The sequence below is a fragment of the Vombatus ursinus genome, unplaced genomic scaffold (assembly GCF_900497805.2).
Source record: "Vombatus ursinus unplaced genomic scaffold, bare-nosed wombat genome assembly UNPS02014772.1, whole genome shotgun sequence".
NCBI classification, from domain to species: domain Eukaryota; kingdom Metazoa; phylum Chordata; class Mammalia; order Diprotodontia; family Vombatidae; genus Vombatus; species Vombatus ursinus.
Genome location: NW_020954550.1, coordinates 6,560,338 through 6,579,214, shown reverse-complemented (window position 1 = coordinate 6,579,214; position 18,877 = coordinate 6,560,338).

Genomic DNA, 18,877 nt, shown 5'->3' with positions numbered 1-18,877 from the left:
AATCCTGTACCTTTAGAGCTCCACTGAGCCCCTAACTCCCTAATCAGACCAATTAATTTATGCTAGGATGGGGGTTCTTAATCTTTTTCTTCTCAGAATGTTTGTTAAATAATTAAGAAAATACTAAATCAATTAGAGGCTAGTGAAAATAAGAAGCAACTATTTTCCCATCCACATTCATCAACTCCTTGAAAGCTTCCAGTGAATTTATTCATTCCTCTTGAGGGGTCCATGGACCCTGGTGTAAGATTCCCTGTGCTAGAGGGTTCAGGCTGATAATAGCTTAATATATCACCCCTCCCAGATAACATTTAAAATGTAAAGACCTTCAACACCCTAATCCCAAGGCTTGAGGCTCCATGGCAGGGCTCAGGAAGGAGGTGTTTTTGCTAAGCTGAGGCCTTTCAGCACCTTTAAAATTATATTGACTTTGCATAGAGCTGGCTGAAAGCCCAAGATTGGAGGTACATAGTGAAAGCTTCTAAAGGACTGAAGCAAACCTTCCACACCTTTTGGGTTCTTTGTGTATTCGTATTTTTCTTACCAAAGAATTGCCAGGTGATGAGGGGCCCTAAATTATTATCAGAACATATTCTTCTTCCTATGTCTCATCCATAGCAAGCACCCCCCAAGCCTAAGGCCTGGCTAGTGTTCCAGCCAAGCCCTGATTGCCCTTCTGATAGGATGCTGTAACAAGGACCCTTTCACTGAATTTCAGTGGCTACCATTAATTGTTCAATGTAGAATCATGAGAACAACCAGTCAAAACGTAACTGATGAAGGAAAGGAAAAAGCATATATTATGCACCTACTATGTGCAAGGCACTGTGCTAAACACTTCATAAATATCTCATTTGATCTTTGCAACAACCCTGTAAGATAAGTGGTATTATTATACCACATTTTACATTTGAGGAAACCAAGGTAGACAGCAATGATGGTGATGATGATAATATTTATATAGGATTTTAAGGTTTACAAAGTGTTTTACAAATATTATCTCATTTTATCTTCACAACAGCACTGGGAGGAAGATGTTATTATTAACCCCATTTTACATTTAAGGAAACTGAGGTTATTAGTTTGTTCAAAGTCACACAGATGGTAATGAGGCTGCATGGGTTCAGGTGTTCCTGATGTGTTTCCTTTTGTGTCTGTTAGTACATTTCTTCCCTTTGGGAGGAGACAGAGATTAAGTGACTTGCCCAAGATCACACAGCTAGTAAGCATTTGAAGTCAGAATTGAATTCAGATTTGGATTTCTGACTCTAGGCCCAGGTCTGTATCCATGTCATGGCCATCTTGCTGCCTCATGGGAATGGAGTAGAGGAAAAAACTGTTTTTAGATGAGTTGGGAAAAGATATAAAAGGAAACAGAAAAGTTCAAGCTAAAATATCTAGCTTTTGTCAGCAGGTACCTGGGTAACTTGGTCCTATGCCTATGAAATTTGGTCACTGGTTTGGGAGTTTCAGTTGAATACCATTGAACTGTGCTTTTCAGTTAGACTCCCCCAAAGAATGACTGGACAACTTCCTCATGGTCTATAAAGAGGTCTGTGCTTTGTTAAATTCTTTTCCAGGTTTGTATGAATGAACTTCACTAGAAAATGCTGTTCCCAGCACAATAGGAATTGTTTGCATGGCTTATTTTGTGAAGAGCATCCAACCATTGTCTTCATTTAGTTTCAAATTTCCATTTCTCTACTGCTTAACAGTAACCCACGCTCTCTTGGTGTTCTAAGCAATCTATCTGATCTTTTCATCTCAACTTAAAGTCAATCTACCTCCTTTAGCCTTAGTTTCTTCATCTGTAAAATGAGAGGATTGGCCTACATGGCCTGTGACGTCCCTTCTTGCACTGGGTTCATGTTCCCACGAGTCCCTGAGCCTATTCTTAGACAGTGCATGGTGCTCTGGAAGCAAAATCACTGTGGCCCATGTTGGCTAAAAATTAGGTAGTCACAAGTCAAAGGATTTGACTTGGACAAAATGGGAACTTAAACAAGTGGTCCTTGTAAGGCTAGGCTGGATAAAATGGTATTTCAGCTAAAAGCCCTTTTGTGTTGAGGTTTGAAAACTCTTGACTGGGGAGTGGGAGTCATAAAATGCACCATGAGTCATAAGAAGGTCAAAGATCCCCTTTTAAGTTATAAAACCATCTCTGGTTACTTAGCGTGTCCTTTCTTTTTTTTCTCTTTCTTTTCTTCATCTTCTTTTTCTTTTTTTGCCAGCTTTATCATCTATGTCCACTTTACGGTATAGCTGGAATGAAACTGGATTCAATTCAAAGAATACACTGGAGGACCCAACTCCCAAGGCAGGCTACTCTGTAGGAGGCAAAAAGAAAGCCGAAAACATCCCTCAGGCACTTCTGCTGTTCCAAAAAATATTAAAAAATAATTAAACAATAAGATACTCAACTTGGATTATTCTCGACAGTGATTAATGGCACCCCTCTCCTCTCCATTTCCATCTCTCTTTAATGATGCCCCAACCTGATCTTTTCCAAAATTATTTCAAAGAAAAAAAAATCTGGGAACACTATATCAAGCTCATTCCAGTTTCTGAATAGTAAAACGGTATTATGCGTATTTCTGTCTACCCATCTTCTTTCCTAAGGAACCTCTCTCCTTAGAATGGGTGCAGAGGGAAAAGGTGGTTGGAGATGAGGAGGGAAATTTTCAAAGCCATTAACGTAGTAATTATCTGCATGGGTCAAAGGAACAAGTCTCTCATTTTCAGGCCATTTGTAATAAGTAATCATAGCAACACTCAAAATGTCACGTGCAAACAAATGATGGATCTTCCCACTTATGAAACTGGGAATCTTAATTTGGGCCTGAATTGAGGCTGAGATACAGTAAAGCACTAGGCAGCTCCACAATACTGCTTGTATGGTATAAGGTCTTGTTTCTTTTAATGGATCTGAGCATGGCTGTTGTTTTTTAAATGCCAGGTTAGCTGAGTCAGCAGCAACTTGTGGCCAAAATTAAAAGGTATATACAAGGGCAAAAATAAAAATAAAAACAAAACCCTACAATCCAACAGTCATAGGGATTTTCTAAAATCTCCAAATTTACTGTCCTTTAGTCCTAATGGACTAAAGTCATTTGGAGAAGTCATTTGGCAGACAAGCCTACCTCTAAAGGGATGAAGGGTAACTTGCATTGGGGTCATTTAATTTAATCTGAGACACACAGAGACTAAAACAGAGGCAGAGAGAAAGGGAAAGAGAAAAAGAGAAAATATAAAAATAGAAAGAGAAAAGGAGGAATGGAAGAGAAAAAAGAGAGAAAGATAGGAAATGGAACTAGAAAAGAGGAAACTAGAGGAATGAAAGGGAAGGGAGGGAGGAAGGGAGGAAGGGAGGAAGGGAGGGAGGGAGGAAAGAGTGGAAATATCAACTCTGATGTTCCTCCTCACCTCTTGAACTCTGGTAAAGATCTCTTTACTCTAAAAAAGTGAAAAGGGCTCTCCAGTTTGCACAATGTGATTGACCCACAGGCATATCAGAATTCAAATGAACTCTCTAGATACACTTCTCTTCTCTAATCTTCTTAGTCCCTCTCCCTCCTCTGCACCTACCCTCCAATCTCAGAGAATGAAGTGCCCTTCCTCCTTGCCAAAGTTAATCCCTATACCTAGCTTAACCTTTGATCCCTTACCTTCCTGTCTCCTTGGGTGAATTTGTCCACCAACCATTCACTCTCATATATATTCAATCTCTTCCTCTCTGCTGCTTCCTTTCCTTCTGTTCTTTTTCTCTTTCTCTCTCTCCATCTCCATCTTCTTCTATTTCTATCTCTATATCTACACACATGCACACACGTAAATGCATATATTTTACATATGTATGTGGTTATATGGATATTTATGTTCAGATTTCCCCATTATTAAAACAAACAAAACCTTTACATTGATCCTTCTCCCTACTTAAGCAATCGTCCTATCTTCTTTCTTTCTTTCACACCAAACACCTAATAAGAATATACATTTTACCTCCTTTTGACAATGCTTGCTCCTGGCAATCTGATTTCCATTCTCACTTCTACTCTGCAGAAATCGCTCTCAAAGTCTCTAATGATTTCTTTAATCTAACTTTTTTAACCCTGCGCTCATTTTTTTCACTTTTTGTGGTATTTGATATTGTTGACAGCCTCCTCTTTCTTGATATTCTCTCCTTTGCTTGTTTCTTATATTCTTTCCACCTCTTAAATTTGGGTGTGGTCCAAGGCTCTACATGACCCTCTTCTCTTCCCTTTCTCTAGGGAAGTCGGTTCTCACAGCTTCAATGATCATCTTTATGCATATGGCTCTTACATCTCTATTTTCACTGGAAACCTCTTTGAAGCTGTATTTTCCTCATGTTCAACTGCCTGATGGATAACTTCAATTTGTTGTTCCACTAGGAACTCAAATATATATCTAAACTTAACTCACCTTTCCACCCAAATCTCTTCTTCCTCCTAATTTCTCTACTTCTGTTGATTCTGTCATCATCTTCCTAGTCACCCAGGCTCAAAACCTTAGCCATCTTTGACTCTACCCTCTCCTTGCCTTCCCATCATCCAATTAGTCACCATATTGGGTTTTCTTCTTCTACATCATCTCTCGAGATCCCCTTATTTCCAATCCTAATGCAACCATTCTAGTTCAGGTCCTCATCTCTTTTCATGTAGACTAAAAAGATTCTTCTAACTGGTCTTTCTGTATTTCATTTTGTCATCTTTCCAATCCATTCTGCTCCATTCATCCTAAACAATGTTCCTAATACACCATTCTGATCTTATAACTCCTCTCCTTAAAAAACAAAAACAAGTCCTAATTGACCTCTCATTGCCTCCTAAATATAAAATAACCTACTCATTCTAGTATTCAAGGCATTCATAATGTCTCCAAACTGCTTCCCCAGCCTTACCCCAACCTACTCCCTTTCTTATACTCTATTTTCTAACCTAATTGAATTACTCTAACCTTTGTAAGACGTCTCTCATTTCCTGCCCTTGTTTACGTAATGCCCCTTTCCTAGAATGAGATACCTACCCACTTACCTCCAGCTGCTGGCTTTACTCCCCTTTTCCACAGCCCAAATCAGATGTTAGTTCTCTCCATGAAGCTGTCTCTGATTCATTATACTTGAAAGCAATCTCTCCCCACTCCAATTTCCCAGAGCACTTTGCCTGAATCTCTCTTGCAAATAATAACAATAATTGTTGTTGGTGCTGTTTGGTCATTTCAGTCATGGTCGAATCTCCATGACCCCATTTGGGGTTTTTTTTGGCAGAGATACTGAAGTAGTTTGCCATTTCCTTCTCCGTGTCATTTTACAGACGAGGAAACTGAGATAAACAGGATTAAGTGACTTGCCCAGGGTCACACAACTAGGAAGTGTTTGAACTATTTGCTTGCTACTGAGCTAGGTGCTTTGCAATTATTATCTCATTTGATCCTCACAAAAACCTATGAAGTAGGACCTATTATTATACCCATTTTAAAAATGAGGAAACTGAGGTGAACAAGATTAAATGACTTGCCCAGGGTCATGCAGTTAGTAATAGTCTGAAGCTGGATTTGAATTCAGGTCATCCTGATGCCAGGCCTGGCTTTCATCTACTGTGCCACCAAGCTGCCTGCATTTAATACATCTTTCTTGTGTGTATCACCTTTATGTATCTATAGTTTGTTTCCCCTACCTCTCCCACCAGCCAGGTTATATTTCTCGAGAGCAGGGTCTAAATCATATCTATCTGTGTATCTCCAGCACTTAACATAGTGTCTTGTATATAGCTGGCACTCATAAATATTTGTTGAATTAATCACATTGTAGGTCCATTGAGATTATCTTTCATCTACTCTAAATGTATCTTGTATGCCCCTAGTTATTTACATGTTGTCTCCTCCCCTGGAATGTGAACTCCTTGAGAACAAGGACTGTTTTTGCCTTTCTTCAACTCCCCAGTGCTCATTACAACGCCTGGCACACAGTAAATGCTTTAAAAATGCTCATTCACGGGCCATATCACACCTGAGAAATTCAAGTTGAAGCATTCTTTGACTCTAAAGTGGGAGAGACTAACTTTAAATTTCTCAACTCTTGGTATATCCTTCTAACTTCAACCTCAAGTTAGTCCACTTTCCATTCTGGCCATTTCAGCATTGGGAATCTCAGGTTATGTTCTAGAAGTGAGATCCTACCGAATTGTGTGAATCCAACAGCCCACAGTCATCAACACCCAGAATTTCAATTTCAGGCTTCATCAAATCCACCAGTTCCATCTTTCTTTCTCTTAAGCCAGAGGGTTCCAATTTGGATAACAGCCTCTCTCCTTTATAAATTGTAGAGACTGAGGAAGAGCTCTGGGGCTTGGGCACATCAAGCAAAGAAGACTGAATGACTCCAGTGTATGAAGAGTCAAAACAGCTTTATTCTGTGTGACTCTGTTTCTGTCAAAAAGCTACTCAATGCAGCCTGTGTGGAAGCTGGAGTCAGGCCCCTGAGCATCCCTTCCTGAAATATGAGTAACTCCCTAGCTCCCTGACTAAAGTCCCTGTCCAAGACTGAGTGAGGAAGAAATTGTCATGGCTTCACAGAAGATGCTCAGAGAGCTGAGCCAGTAACAGGCCAACTTCACCATTTCCTAGATAAGCATGGCGGCACTCGGCCAAGTGTCTTCCAAAAATGACTTGCTTGGAAAAAAAGTCAGTCTTTCAGAGCCATCCTTTTGTTAGTCTTTTAAATCCAAAAAAAATATTTTTTTAAAGTACCACAGAAGCATTTTCATTTCTATTAAAAAAAAGACTTTTAACATGCACAAAGACAGCATGATTTATGACCTCCCTCCAAAAAAAATCACTGATGTTCCTCCAGTCTTTGAGTCAAATGAATAGTTCAATGAGTGCTGGCATATTGGTAACTAGAAGAACATTGCATGCCTGTGGGGCCCATCAAGTCTCTGCTATTTCCTGTGGCAGGGATTGGACAACTTGACCTCCAAGGTCTCTTCCAGCTTTGAGCTTCTACGACTCTGGGATTCTAGAAAGATCATTTTGTTTATCATAGGTTCCCAAAGTGAAGATACTGCCCCTGGGGTGGTAATAGCCTCGGATGCAATTGGGGGCATTAAATAAAAATAAGGGGGCTGTGGAATCATAAAGAAAGAAGAGAAGGAAATTTTGAAAAACCATTCGTGCATGTTTCATCTGTTGCGTAACAAGAGTTAAAGTCATAGTGATTACATTATATTCCAAATAAACACACAAAATGCAAGTTATAACCAATCAGTGGTCAAGTCCGCCAACAAGTCTTAACAACCAAGTGTCAGCAGGGGAGCATGTTGTACATTGTCAGGAAGTCCAGCATGCATCAGCAGGAATATGTGCATGTAATGACTTATTTATAATATGATACTATACAGTTACATGACTCAATATTGTGTCATCAAAATTTCAATACAGGAAAAAACCCACAAATTTACAATAAATTATTCAATTTAAGATGTCTCATTTTTTAAAAAGATATTTTATATTTTTTTGAAATGATGAAAATTTTTTAAAAAAAGTAAAAAGGTTAAAGAAAGTAGATTTCCAGGGGGGTGCTGAATAATTTTTTTAAAGGAGGTGGTAGGCCAAATAAATTTGGGAACCCCTGATTTATATCAGAGTGGAAGGGGTGGGGGTGGAGGTGGGGTGGAAGGGTGGGCAGTGGAGAGTAGGAAGGAAGATTTACATTTTAAAGGGCTGAGAAGATGACCGTATTCCTGAGTGACCTGGCAGTGATTGTCTTGCTTTGGTAACATAGGTCTTCGGATCTTCTGAGGGGCTTAGAGGAAGGGAAAGGAGAGAGCTGATAGATTGAAATAAGAGAGGACAGGTAAGGAAAAGAGCAAGGATGGAAGATGTGAGGAAGGGTGGGTTTTGAGGGCAAGGTAACTGGGAATCAGTATGGACCCAAATGGACCACCATGGACCATCTTATCTTTGATGCTCTGGAACCTCATATAAGGAGGGCTATCATCTCAAGCCACCTGACTATTTGGACATGGAACCTACCCTTGGCAGAACCAAAAAAAAAGAATGAAACTTTTAAAATGTATCTTCATTCAGGTTTACATGTATTATTCCCAGGAAACAAGGGGATTTTAAATGCAAATAAGAAGTTGCCACTGCAATGCCCTATTTGAATTTTTGCTTTGTTTCATGCTTTAGCTTCTATTTCTCTGCCTTCCTGTAGGAGTTGGAGAACAGCTAGGTCACTGAGGGAGGGTCTCTCCATAGTCAGCTTAATGAATATCCAATTCAACAAACATTTATGAATAAGAGTGATAAAAGGATAATAAGGTATGCATTTCCATTACATAAATAGAGCTGCACCCATGACAGCCCCATCTCACATGTGGGTTCCCTAAGAAAGTTCCCTTAGGTTCAAGGTTTTTGGTGGGTCCACAACCATGAAAAACTATAACTATTAAGCTCCCATTGATGTATTTACTTTAATCAACCAGAGTTGATTACTAATCAATCAATACTGATTAATATGATATAGATTAATCATAATAAAAAATTAATTAATGCAAAGGAAAGACATTGAATGGATTAGGATAGTAAAAAGATTTGCAATAGAAGAATCCTCTCCACCCCATCCCACAAAAAAATCCAAGGTTCATTCTTCCATAAATATACACAGAATCAATGGAGAGAATGAGCAGGTACACACACAAGAATTCTAAGCATGGGTCATACATGTGGATGAGTACCTCACTCTCATGACTGAAGGACCCCAATGTATTTTGGTGGTGTCTTGGTGCTGTTCTCACTGGGCCTGTTCTTTCTCATGTATGGCATATCTATAAGGTATGTGACTTTGTGAGGCCATGGTAGCCTCAGATTCTATGCATCCTGTAAAAACAATTAGGGTGTGGTAAGGAGTAAATTTAGTTCTAGTACTTCATAGCCCTGTGAAGATACTGCCAGACAATATGGCAGGGTTTGGCAAGCTACCACCCGCCCCCTGTTTTTGTACAGCCAGTGAGCTAAGAATGGTTTTTACATTTTAAAATATAGTTTCATTGTATTTTAAAATGTAAAAAATATTCTTAGCTCCCAGCTGTACAGGCAGTGAGCAAGCTTTGGCACTCAGTCCATAGTCTGCCAGTCCCTGGCCTATGGTCTTCAAGTTATCTATATATGCTTCTAAATACAAAGGTCACCAGCAGCAGCTCATGGATAATGGTGTCACCCAGGCTTTGATGGCAGCCATGGTTTGCTGAATAGGGGAAATTCTACCCTAAGGACTGCTTTGACCCCTATAGCCCAACTGTGCCAGAAGCTGCCTTCCTCCGTACTTCAGCCATCATGTCCCAGGAACCTCATCATTTTGCAAAATTACTTCTACCATGGAACTAACACCTCATTAGTAACCTCTGCCCCTCTGATTGGAGAGGGTATCCAGAACCTCCATTTAAAGAGGTGCCCAGGTGAGCCATGTGTTAATTTCCCACCCATCTTCACTCTTTTGAGCTTCATCATCATGTCTCATGCCAGGCACCTTCCCCTTCTTTTAGCTTCCTTTTAGATGATAAACTCCTTGAGGGCAGAGATTACCTTTCTTTTTCTTTTCCTTTTCTTTTTTATTCTCAGTGCTTATCACAGTACATAGTAAGTGCTTAATATATATATATATATATGTGGCACCTAGCTCTCACAAAGCTTTGCATTGGTAGTTAATTTCATTGTTCTTCTTTAATAACTAAATAATTTTTCAGGGGCAGACACATACATATACCATCTTCCTCATTCTATTTTAACTTTCTTGTCTATATATGTATTATATCTCTCTGTATTCTCCCCTCCCCCATAGGGCCTACCATAGAAGTATATGCAGTAGGCCCTCAAAAAATATTTTTTGAGTGATTAAATTAATGAGCCCCTGGTTTCCCTGGAAACCAGACAAGCACCAAGTGGTGATGCACTGGCCTGGAACAGTTAATGCAGTATCCCCAGCTACCCACTATTTCCAGGAAAGGGTAATTCATGAAGAGACCGCAGGGAGGGAGAATCTGGTCCCCTGGTGCTGATTTTCACCTCCTTCTTGCAAGTGATTGACTTGGAAGTTTGAAAATTAATCCGACACAGACTAATTACTTCTTATCATTTTTAGGAGAATAGAACTGGATTGAATGTTGTAACCCTTTGCCCTAATTGTCATCAGTCACTCCTGCAATTCGAGAAAGGCTGGCTAGGAAAAGTACTACACTTTTTCCCTCCAGTGTTTCACCCAAGTGAAACAATTACAGATTAGCACGATGATTTAAATATAATTTCTGTGGACCTAAAGGCCATTATTTGATTGTTAATGCCCCTCTTCTCTCTTTCTTCTTCTCCTCCTCCTCTCCTTCTTCTTGTCCTCCTTTTCTTCTCCTCTTCCTCTTCTTCTCTTTCTCCTCTCCTCTTCCTTCCTTCCCCTCTCCTTCTCTTCCCTTTCTCCTTCTCCTCCTCTTCTTCTCCTCTCCTCTCCCCTCATCCTCTTTTCTTTCTCCTCCTTCTCTTCTCCTTCTCCTCTCCCCTTCTTCTCCTCTCCTCATCCTCTTTTGTCCTCTGCTCCTCCTTCTCCTCTCTTCTCCCTGCCTTCTCCTCTCCTTATCCTTTTCTCCTTCTCCTCTCCTTCTCTCCTCCTCCTCCTCTCTTCATCCTCTTCCTCCTCTTCTCCTTTCCTTCTCCTTCTCCTCTCTTTTCCCTTCTGCTCTCTTTCTCCTCATTCTCCTTTCTCTCCTTCTTCCCTTATCTTCCCTTATCTTCTCCTCCTCTCCTCTCCTCTCTGTCACTTCTACTCTTCTCGTTCTAGACTCCTACCCTCCAAGGATATAGAAAATAAATGGGGGACATGTAGAGGGTGGGCAGAAAACCGAGACAAGTGAGTGGAAATATTGGAAAAGTTCCTTTCCCCCAAGGAGAATGAGCTTTACTTTGGAGGACTGAGACACAAAAAATTAAAACCAGGTATATTCCAGGGAGCATTGTGTTGCAGAGAAAGGTCAAGAGATGTGCTTTCACACACCTCCTATAGTAATTGTGATAATGGGCAAACCCCTTAGTGTCTCAAAGATGCAATTTTGTCATCTGTAAAAGAAGGATGCTGATATTTGCCTCACCCACCCCACTGGCTTGTTTGGAGGAAAGTACTTTATAAGTGCAAAATTTTGATTAACCATCTCTAGAGTACTGACTCTGGAGTCAAAGATCTGGGTTGAGAGGGTACTAGGAGAGGTTGAGATGAAGGTCAGATACATGTAAAAGATGGCATTTGGTCTTAGCCCTGGAAGGAAACTAGGAATTAAATGAGGCAACAATCAAAGGCCTATGATGGGAAATAGAATGTCCATACGTGGAACAGTAAGGTCAGTTTGGTTGTGTGCGTGAAGGAGAGCAATGAATAACAATGCTAGAAGGACAGCTAGAGTCAGATTGTAAAGGGCTTTAAGTGTCCAACAGAGGAGTTTATATTTGATTCTAGAGGTAATGAATGGAGTTTATTGAGTAGGGGGCTGGCAGTGGGGTGCCATGGTGCAGAGTACATTGCAGTTGGAGTGTGGAAGACTTGAGTTCAAATCCCGCCTTAGACACTTGCTAGCCTTGTGATCCTTAATCCTGCCAATCGCTTAACCTCTGTATGCTTCTGTATCCTCATCTGTTAAATGGGGATAATAATAGCCACTAGCTCCCAGGGTTCTTTTGAAGATCAAAAATCAACTTAGCAGCAGTTTGGAGGATGGATTAGAGGAAAGAGACCTGAGGTAGGGATTCCCATTAGGAGGCTATTACAATAGATCAGGATAGAGGGAAGGAGGGTTTGAATTTGACCAGTAGCTAAAGCGCTAGATCCATGTACCCATATTCCTGATACAAAGATCCATGACATATTTCTAAGAAGTGAAAAAAATCCAGAAAAGACATTTTCTCACAGGGTTTCTGGCCTTCTTCCTTAGTTTTTGGTGTGAATGAGTAAGGTTATTTGCAAACCCCACCCCCAACCAAATACATGAATTTAATTGACAAGGAGAATCTTAAAAATCTGAGTTGTTCAGCTAGAGGCTGGGTTAGGGTAGAGGGGCTTTTTTCTGATGCTTTCTGTAAACCTGATGTCTCATTTCCAACATGAAATTGGAATATTTTTCTCTGTGTACCTATATAAAAAGCAACAAAGCTATAATAAATGGTCCTTAGGTACCTAATCATAGTCTATTTATCCTTGTGACTGACTGGCCTACACTCTCTGAATGCAAATGAACTCTTTCCTCTTGGTTCTCATTAGAAGGGCCCTGAAAGAAACGTGTAAGCTAGTTTGTAAGGAGTAAAACTGGTGGGTGAAAACTCCCTATGGGTTTCAGCTTTGGAGGTCTATTCATTCATGCTCACGATCCCCTGACATGTTAGAACATGGTTTTGCTTTTGCTTTTGTCCTTGAGAATCTCACAAGACCACAGAACTTGGGGGTGCAGGGGGCAGAGAGGATGCATTCATCTCATCAGAAGGTATTTTTGCTGCTTCCAGAGAAAAGAATGACATGAAAGCCCACACCAGTCGCCAAAATGCAACTTTGTGTCCAGGCTGAGCAGTTCTTTTAGATATCTGCTTTGGGAACCTTTTGTCCCCCTTTTCAAGGAAGCATCATCACATTTTTAGAACATGATGGACCTTACCTGACTTCATTTTGTGTGGTGCTTTCTTTTTTTCCCCGAATTTGTTAAAATTCACTTGGAAGCATCGCAATTAAATCTGAATGCCCTGCCTTCCCTCCCCACCTCTTCCACCCCCAAAGGGCATATTTACCGAGAACTTGGTGTTTGTTTCCTTAGTCATGTGTGTGCTCATTGCTAAGCCATTATCATTTAGCCTCTGCCAGTAAAGCAATGTGGAGTTTCAACCCTTTTCCACACTTCCCTCCCCACCCCACCCCCATTTTAATTTAAAAGAATCTTGGGAGCCATAACTAAGATTTTTTGTGTGTGGGTGCCAGAGGCAACTACAATAAACCACACCCAGGGTAAGTTACACGAAACTCATCCTTAGTTGTTGAAGGGGAACATTGCACCATGGAACTGAGGGAGACTACTGAGACATCATGAAGCCCCTTTGCTGGGAGAGAGAATGGAAAGCTTAAGGGGGCAGGGGAGAGCATCATCTAGTAGTTTCCCGTTCTAACCAATTATTCTTGCTAACTAACTTGCTAAGCTCTATTCTTTCTGCAATAATGAAACCCTAAAAATGCTGTCAGCACTCTCTACTTTTGGTACCCTCTAAATTCAGCACTTTTTAAATCTGGCACCTGAGGCAAAGCGCAGATGTTCCTGCCCTAGTTATAGCTCTGAGCTAAATGTCCTTGTCTCCCAATGTTGAGAGCCTGGTTAAAATTTAAATTCCAGCTGGCACTCATGTGGCTTGGAGTAAGGCATGCAGTCCATTGAGGATGGAGGTTGATCACAATAGAGGATTTTTTATAAAGTCCTTATGCCATTAAAATGTTCACAATTGCTGTCATAAGTAGTATAGTAACAGCCCATAAACTACACTTCAAAAGCAAACTTAAATTTTGGACAACTCCATTAAATAGTTGTATGCATCCACCAACTTAATAAGGCCTTGAGGTAAATCGATCAAACAACAAACATTTATTAAGCACCTACTATGCGCCAGGCACTTGGGTAGGCCCCGACAAAAGTGAAACAGGCTCTGCCCTCTAGGGTTTACATACTAACAGGGGACACAATGTGCATATGGATTGCTGTTGTTCGATCGTTCATCTGTGTCTGATTCTTTGTGACTCCATGAACCATAGCACATCACGAATAAGGAATGTATATATAAGACCAGTTTGACTGGGCCCCAGAGTATGCCGTATAGAATTTCGGGTAGTGTGAGTGTGGGTCTGCTGGCTGACAACAGTAAAGCTGAAAAAGGAAAGCTGAGACCGGGTTGTGAAGACCTATTCATATATGAGCTAGTTCAGATCTTGTGAAGAAAGGGAAAATGGAAAATGGCCACTATGGAGGGCCAGGTAACTGTCCTGTGCAAAACTGAAGCCCTTATCACCCATGAGAAGAAAATTAAATTTTCTTTAGATCCCATTTACCTACAGCTTCAGCTTTGAAAGTTTAAAAGTTAAAAATGCGAAAGACTGCTCCAAGATTTAATGAAGACTCTATATTTGAAAAGAAAGTACAAACACTATTCAGAACCTGGTTTAAATTACACACTCCGGAGATGAGTTCAAAAGGCTTTAAACAGAAGAGCTTAACTAACACTTTTGGGATCTTACATTTACATTTAAATGGTGCTATAAGGCAAGAGAGGGGGATGGGTGGTTCCCAGGCTAAAAACTGAGACAGAAGATCAAAGGAAAAGTAAGGGGTTGGGGTGGGACTCTGGTGAAATAGGGAGAGCACTGATCCAGGAGTTGGGAGACCTCTCCCCTAATTAATCCCTCTCCTCTCATTAATCAGCAATAAGACCTTGGGTAAGTCATCAAAACGTTAGAGTCATAGTAGGTGGTGTGTTTTGTTCATGTAGGGGGTGTGTGGGTCCATATTGGTCTGTCTAGATATGACTTGCAGGGAAATACAAACAGATATTTGTGCCTCATCAGTCCTTCGATCTTTCTTCAAGAGAGAGTTTGATTACTGTCAAGAGGGGAGCAGCACTTGGCTTCTCTGCTTTTCTCAGAAAGAGGATGAAGTAGCTAGCTTTCATGGTAGATAGAGCACCATCCCTGGAGTCATGAAGGCCTGAGTTCAAATCTAGCCTCAGACACTTGACACTTACTAGTTGTGTGACCCTGGGCAAGTCACTTAACCTAGATTGCCTCACCAAAACAGAGAGAGAGAGAGAGGATACAAGGTTAGAGTTACATCTAGCCACCCTCCTAAATATTGTTACTCTAGGGGAAATAATCTTTAGGTGTAAGCTGAGCTTCTGATAGCTAGCCCTTAATGGTCAAGGAGTATCCCAAGCTATGTAGCCAAGGCGTAACTCCCTTCCCCCCAAATGCCAGTTCCACAATGAATACACATAGCAAATAGCAACTAAACCCATTAATCCAAGCTGAGGAAGAGAAATCGAAGAAAGTATACAAGATGAGAAATATATATATATATATGTATGTGTATATGTGTGTTTGTGTTTCTATGTGTACATTTGTGGTGTGTGTATATATGTATATGTAAATAGGTATGTATATAGGTATATATACATGTTTGAGCATGTATATATGTGTGTATATAATATATTTCTATACACACATGTGTACATATATGTATATGTGTATATAAACACATACATACATGCATATGTTTATCAGACAAAACACAGAGTGAACATGCTCTCCTATTGGGAAGGGAGGGTAAGGGAAGATAAGAAGAGGGAATAAGCATTTATGTAGTACCTACTATATGCCAGGCTCTATGCTAAGTGCTTTACAATATTATCTCATTTGATCCTCACAACAACCCTGCAAAGTAGGTGATGTTATTATCTCTGATTTTATAGTTGAGGAAACTGAGGTAATCAGAGGCTAAGTGACTTGCCCAGGGTCACACAGTTAGTAAGTGTCTAAGTCTGGATTTGAATATGTCTTCCTGCCTCAAGGGCAGCTAGGTGGTACAGTGGTTAGAGTGCTGGGCCTGGAGTCATGTAGACTCATCTTCCTGAGTTCAAATCTGGCCTCAGACATTTACTGGCCATGTGATCCTGGACAAGTCATTTAATCCTGTTGACATCAGTCAAAAGAAGCTGGTGAAGGAAATGGCAAACCACTCTAGTATCTTTTCCAAGAAATCTCCAAATGGGGTCATGAAGAGTTGGATATAACTGAAATGATCAAACAACAGCGACTTGCTGACTCAGGTCTTCCTGACTCCAGGTCAAACAGCGACTTGCTGACTCAGGTCTTCCTGACTCCAGGTCAAGTACTCTGTCCTCTGCACTACCTTGCTATCTCAAATAAACTATGATTTCTATTTTGCAAACAAAAATCCATTTGTAACCATGTCATAATTTCCTCTGTAAACCTTTCCCAGAGCACCATTTTTTGAGTTTAGAAAGGAAGAGCAGAAAGAGAGGGCACCGGGAAGAAAGAGTCTATACTAAATCAGACTCTTTGCTAGCTTTTTTCATTTTTCACTATCTAAAAGTTTTATTAGGATCCCAGAGAGTCTCTTGTTGGGGAAATATTGATCTCTTTTGTTCAGTTAAGCCATAAAAAATCTCTCCCAAGAGGCACCGAGTTTAGGAGCTGGTGATGGGCAGCATGAATCAGGCCCAAATCTTCTGAGTTGGCTGCATTGTTCCTGATTATCACAGCCAGAAAACCACCTCCGGACCATCGTTCCTGAAATCTGCTTGCCCCCAGGTTCATTCCTATACCTCAGCCCATGAACAAAATGAGGAGGGTAGGCTAAGGAGCTGATCTCTGAGGTCCTTCCAAGCTCTGACTCCTATGATTTCTGGTTGTGATTAAATTCAGCTAAAACAAAACAAAATAAAACAAAACAAAAAAACTAGGTAAGAGAGTCCCAGATCTCATCCAAGGGGAAATTGGCAGAAGTCTCTAGTGTAGCAAGCTAAGGACGGGGGCATCATAAAGGCACTGACTCTCCATGTTGGCTCCCTCTCAGGTTCTTTCTTTTCTTTCAGGGACCAGAAGAGACTCTGGAACCAAGTCTTCTCTCATAAAGCTGGAAGCCAGAAGCCTAAGACCTCTCTTCTTGGTGGTACTTGTCAGCTAAATCCCTCACACAGGCATTGAGCATTAAATAATCATTTTTCCACCAATGAGGAGAATACAATCTCTTGCAATGAGTTTTGAAGTATGTTTTACACTACAAAACAGTAATCATCAAAATGGTATGGGACTACTTAACAAACAGAGAAACTGATCAGTAGAAAAGATTAGGTACATAGCATGCAGAAGCAAATAAACACAGTAACCTAGTATTTGATAGGGTTTATCTATTGCTAGACATGGTGCCATATGCCTATATTCCCTAAGGCTGGTGGATTGCTTGAGTTTGGGGGTTGTAAGTTGCAGTGAGAATAAAGCCAATTGGGTGTCTGAATTAAGTCTAGCACCAATATGGTGAGAACCTGAGAGTGTAAGGGTACCAGCCCACCTAAGAAGGCCAAGGGTGGAAAAATGGAACAGGCTAAATTTCCATGATCGTGAGTATTAAGACTGGGTCCACGAGTGGCTGCTACACTTCCAGCCCAAGATAAGGAGACCACGGAGGCTGAAACAACAGCAGCAGCAGCAACAACTCACTATTCAACAGAAACGGCTAGGAAAATTGGAAAGCAGTCTGACAGAAATTTAGAATAGACCAACATTCATGCCATATACAAGAGAAACTCCAAATGGGTACATGACTTAGGCATAAAAGGTGACATCTTAAACAAATTTGAGGAGCAAGGAAAAAATTACTCTTTTGATCTATGGATAGAGAAGAGTTCACAACCAAACAAAGGATAGAGAGGATCACAGATGATAAAATGAACAATTATGATTCCATAATATTTGAAGGGTTTTGCAAAAGAAAAAAGAAACCGAACCCAATGCAATTAAAATTAGAAGAGAAACAGGTAAATGGGAGGGGGGAGGGATCTATGCAATAAGTTTTTCTTTTAAAGATCTCATTTTCAAGATGTGTAGGAAACTTTCAAATGTAAAAGAAAAAGAGTCATTCTCTGATAAACAATCAAAGAATATGAACAGGCAGTTTTCAAAGGAAGAAATCTAGGTTATCAATAGGCATAAAAAACATGCTCCAAATCAATAGGGAAATGCAAATTAAAGCAACCTTGAGTCTCTACCTCACACCCATCTAATTGGCAAAACTGACAAAAAGGGAAAATGACAAAGGTTGGAGGGGCTATGGGGAAAAACAGATACACTAATGAACTGTCATTGGAGCTGTGAATTGGACCAGCCATTCTAGAAAACAATTTGGTACTATATCCCCAAAGTCAATAAACTGTGCATACCTTTTGACCCAGTTATACCTCTACTAGTTCTATACTCCAAAGAGATCAAAGAAGAAAATGACACATCTATGTAAAATATTTATAGAAGTTCTTTTTGTAGTGGCAAAAAACTGGAAAGTAAGGGAGGGTATACCCATCAATTGGGGAATATAACAAAATACTATCATGTTATAAGAAATAAACCAGGAGAAAAACTTATATAGTGACAACAACATCATAAAGACAAATAACATTGAAAGACCTAAGAACTCTAATTATTGCAATGATTTACTACAATTGCAGAGGACCCATGAAACATGCTTCCTCCTCGTGACAAAGAAGTGATAGATCAGTCATATATCTCAATCTGCACCTTCATATATGTGTATGTGTGCATACATATATTCATATATATGCACATATATAATATGGCCAATTTGGACATTAGTTTTTCTTGACTATGCATCTTTGTTACAAGGCTTTTGTTTTTCTTTCTCATATTTGTTTTGTTGTTGTTGTTATTGCACTGTTGTTTTGTGGTATTTTTTGGTTTGTTTTCAAAAGAGGGGGAAGGAGACATTGAGAAAGACAGAATAGATTTTTGCTAATTGAATGAAATGAAATGAAATTTTAAGACAAAGAATTTTAAATTAAAAAATTAGGACGCTAGACTGATTGTTCTCCAAGGTCACTTCTAACTCTGAAAATTTCAAAGATAGAATCTTTTCCTTGGGGCTCTGGCTTTGGTCCTCCCTCATAGCTTAGCTATGTCACACACTCTTCTATGGAAGAAGTAATCATATTCAAGGTTTAGCTTCACTGCCCTATTGAACAATTAGACCTCTTCCTGGCTGTATAGAGATGAGAATCA